This window comes from Octopus bimaculoides, chromosome 2 (assembly GCF_001194135.2).
Source record: "Octopus bimaculoides isolate UCB-OBI-ISO-001 chromosome 2, ASM119413v2, whole genome shotgun sequence".
In the NCBI taxonomy this organism is placed as follows: domain Eukaryota; kingdom Metazoa; phylum Mollusca; class Cephalopoda; order Octopoda; family Octopodidae; genus Octopus; species Octopus bimaculoides.
The window spans coordinates 78656078-78660478 of NC_068982.1; the positions used below are offsets into that span (position 1 = coordinate 78656078).

General features: G+C 36.0%; 1 protein-coding gene across 2 annotated transcripts in view; it reads left to right on the forward strand.

Annotated features, from left to right (window-relative positions):
• LOC106876726 (casein kinase I) overlaps nt 1-4401 on the forward strand; it is a 192822-nt gene that overhangs the window by 11007 nt on the left and 177414 nt on the right. The window lies entirely within an intron of this gene.

The window sequence follows — 4401 nt, forward strand, 5'->3', positions numbered from 1 at the left end:
AAAAAAAAAAAAAAAAACAGGAGTTCAGTAAGATAAATATAATGTGGTTTGGCAAAACAAAGTAAATGGAGGGCACTTGGCCAAAAGTGAACTTATAATGCTAGAAGGCTCAATAAAGCAGATATCAAAGCAAAGATGATCGCATAAGGTATGATGGTTCAATGGGGATAGGTGGTCTTGTGGCAAAGATGCCCCAACAAGGAAGTTTAATAAGGAGGCCTCTTCCTTCCTTCTTAGGCTTCCAACCTGTGAGTGTTATTGTTGTTATGTTTGTACTATTTTGTATGTCTCCATATTCATTGACATCTTACTGAAGTAAACCAGCCAAAATCAAGTGCTTTTACCAGACACATTGCATAATGTTGATAATAGAATATTGAACAATTGGCTTATGGCTTTACACTTTAATGACTCTGCCAGCTTCAACTATCAAAATAATATTAGCATACAAATAATCTCTTTTGCATTGCAGTGGATATTCAGACCAAACAACTTGTAATAATTTCTATGTATAGAATTCTATGACAATTGAAATAGTTTTAGATTGTTTTTTAATTAATGCAGTATAATTATTGATTGGCTACCCCCAGAACAGTTTGTTTTTCATTTGTGCTATTACCATTTCAACTTAGTAGGGATTTACAATATTTTTAAAGTAATTTTTCTTCAGATTGCTCATCATCATCATTTTAACATCCACTTTTCCATACTTGCATGGGTTGGATAGAGTTTATCAAGACAGATTTTCTAAAACTAGTTGGTATCCTGTTGTCAACCCAAGCAAGGTAATTTTCCCCTATGACCAAACATGTTTTATATATATATAAAAATAAGGCAAATTGTATGATACCTGTGTACGTACAGCTATGCTGCATGGCAGTGAAACATGGGTTTTGACTACAGAGGACTTGTGAAAGATTGAAAGAAATGAAGCTAGCATGCTCTACTGGATGTGTATTGTCAGTTTGCACACACAACAGTTATGAGGAAAACTGGGAATAAGAGGCATCGAATGTGTGCAAGACTGCTGATATGGTCATGTGATGCATTTGGATGAGGACAGGTGTACAAAGAAGTGCCGAGCTCTAATTATGAAGGGAACCTGTAGAAGGGGTAGACCCAGGAGGATGTGGGATAAAGTGGTGAGAAAGGATCATTCGATGCTGGGTCTCGCTGAAGAAATAACGAGGAACCAGTAGTTGTGGTAATTTGCTGTACTTGGGAAGACATGTCAAGCTAAGTAAAATTGCTATCATCCATACATACAAGGTTGTCCTTTACTAGTGCTGCTGCCACATAAAATGCATTCTTGCTGGTGCTGTGCAAATGTACCTGTGCTGGTGGCATGTTAATAGCACCCTGCACACTCTGTAAAGTGGCTGATATTAAGAAGGGCATCCAGCTGTAGAAACCATGCCACAACAGACAATTGAAGGCTGGCCAGCTCCTGTGAAACCGTCCAACCTATGCCAACATAGAAAACAGACGTGAAATGATGATTAATGAAATATATATATATATATATATATATATATATATATATATATATATATACATACATACATACACACATATATATGGGATGTGATATTCGGGTGCCTTCGCATAAGTACCATATTCAAGCCTTGAATCTATATCTAAACCGTCTACACACATATATATGTACACATGCTTATGCACACACACACATGCAATGCGCTTCTTTCAATTTCCATGTACCAAATCCATTCAAAAGGCTTTGGTCAGCCCAGGGTAAGAGTAGAAGACAACTTACCTATAGATTTGTTATTTCCTTTGGCTGGCTATTTTTTTTTTATAATATTAATGTCATTGGTAATATCTTTTTAACCTAGTCAGTTAGATACTAGAGTTATTTAATATTGCTTTCATGTAGCAGTAACCCCTTTTTTCAATATGCATTCATGGTTCAAATTCTTCTTGATAGTTGTTTCCTGTCTCTGGTTGATAAAAATATTAAAAAAAAAAACCTATCTAGTACTTCACTCACTTATATCCCTACCCCACTCACCATTTATATTTGTTGCCTGGAAGAAATCCTTATTACTACTTGATGTTATTCATGTCTGTCATTATCTATAGAGATTTTAACTGAGAAGTCAAATTCGGCAGAATTTGTATTTCAGAGAAGTTTCTTCACTGAAGAATGTAAAACATTATGTAATTGTCTGTTCTTGTTTTTCAAGGAAGGACGGGTCTTTTTATTCCACACATTTTTGAAAGCACAGAGCCAGTAGATACTATGTTGATAGAAAACATCAAGCTTCACTGCTTGTAACTCTTCTTGTTTTTTGCAAAGCGTTTTGAATGTAGACATTTACACACATGCTAGTGTGGAAAGCAGATATAAAAATGATTAGGATATATTTGTGTGTGTGCCTCACACAAATATGTCTAAGTTTCTATGTTCATCCATCTGGTATGAAGGCCTACTTCAACTCATGGTGCTCTATTGGAACTGATTCATATTGACAGTTATGTTAAAGAGGGTGATGAAATGTTCTCACTTCATTCTCCATATATTTTGCCGTGGTGATTGCTTGTACATTTAAAGACTGGTCTAGGTATCTTTGCCTGATATTGCACATCAGGTAAGCTGTTATTCTGAATTGTTCCATAGCTAAGTTGAAGACCTTTATAACTGTTCATGCTGGTGATTGTATTCTTGTGGCTCACTTGGAAGAACTATTTAGAAAAAAAAAAAGCCTCTTAGAATAAACCCGAAGAAAATTGTGATCTTTACATTTACTTCAAGAAGAATTATGTATGGAGCTTGATATAATTGTCTAAGGGACCAGACTTATAGAGGATGATTTTATGTATCTTGGCAGCTCAGTCTCCAGAAATGGGTCAGCTTGAGGAATGAGAAAACTTGAATTGTGTTTATGACACTAAAGAAATGAGTTTGATCAGATAGGGTCTTGAAACTGTTGACCTGGTTTTGCACCATCATATATCCTTGTTAGATTTACCTGAAACCTGGATCTTGTATCAATGACACAAAATACTCAAGATATCAGCAGAAGTGTCTGTCTGTATTGTGTTGGATATCTTTCATGCCTGATATGTGAGTGCTGGTAAACCTCAGTAGTGTTGATTTGGTACATCTTACTATCTTGCACTAATCAGAAGTGAATAGAATAGTTGTTCCTTCCTCCCTTTTCCATCACCAAACTTAGAGGCTCTGCACAATGTATGGGTTGCAATCCTTCTGATGATTCTATATCATCGTCATTATTTTATGTATGGTTTTCCATGTTAGCATGGGTTGGATGAATCTCACAGTATTTCACTACTTGTGTATGTTGTAATTTTGACATTGTTTACAGCTGGGTTTCCTGCTTATCACCATCTATTACAATATGGGTGCATTTTAATGTGTCACAACACAAGAGAATATACATAGTAACACTATGCCTTAAATCAGCCGATTTATTCAATTTTATTCTCCTTAGTTGCTTACCTGCACTAAGGTTTATGACCTCTATATCTTTGTTTTTCCTCTTTTCTGGTATCATAGATTTTAAAACTTTACAACATGGTCAAGGTATATTTTATCAGGTTATGGCAGTGCTCTGCAATCGGTATGCTGTAGGACACTAGTGTGCCACAAGACAATGCTAGGTGTGCCACAGTGTAACCTGAAGATAATTTTTTCCCTATACTTTTAGTTATATTTTTAGTTCAGGTGTGCTGTCCAATTTTGAAAAGAATATAAGTGTACTGCAAGTGAGAGAGGTTGTGGAGCACTGGGCCATGGCATTAAAGACCTCTCCATCCTATATTGTGTCCATGTGCATACACTACAGAGAGAAAAGCTAGCTTGCAACACCAAAGCTTCAAAGATTTTCTGAAGAAGAGGTCCTACAAAATACATGATGAAAGTACAAGCCATTGACTTATTTTTTGTAACTCACATTGTTCTGAATTTTCAACAATAATTAAAAACATATAAATATTTGTGTGTTTATATATTTATCAATATATCAGTCTACTCTAAGGGGTGGTTGGTGTTAGGAAGGGCACCCAACCATAAAAACCATGCCTAAACAGAAATAGAAGTCTGGTGTAATCTTCTACCTAACCCGCTCATATCAAACCATCCAACCCATGCCAGCATGGAAGGCGTACGTTAAACGCTGACCATAACATTAGAAAAACATCTAATAACCAAATCACAACCGACATCTACCACAAACCTACAGACTCATAACAATACCTCCTTTTCAGCTCATACCACCCAAAACACACCAAGATAAATATCCCCTTCAATTTAGCTAAAAGAATTTGCACCATTGTCTCTGACCCAACCACTCGAGAAATACACTTACAAGACCTCAAAAAAACACTATTACAATGCCAATATCTCTCCACACTCATAGA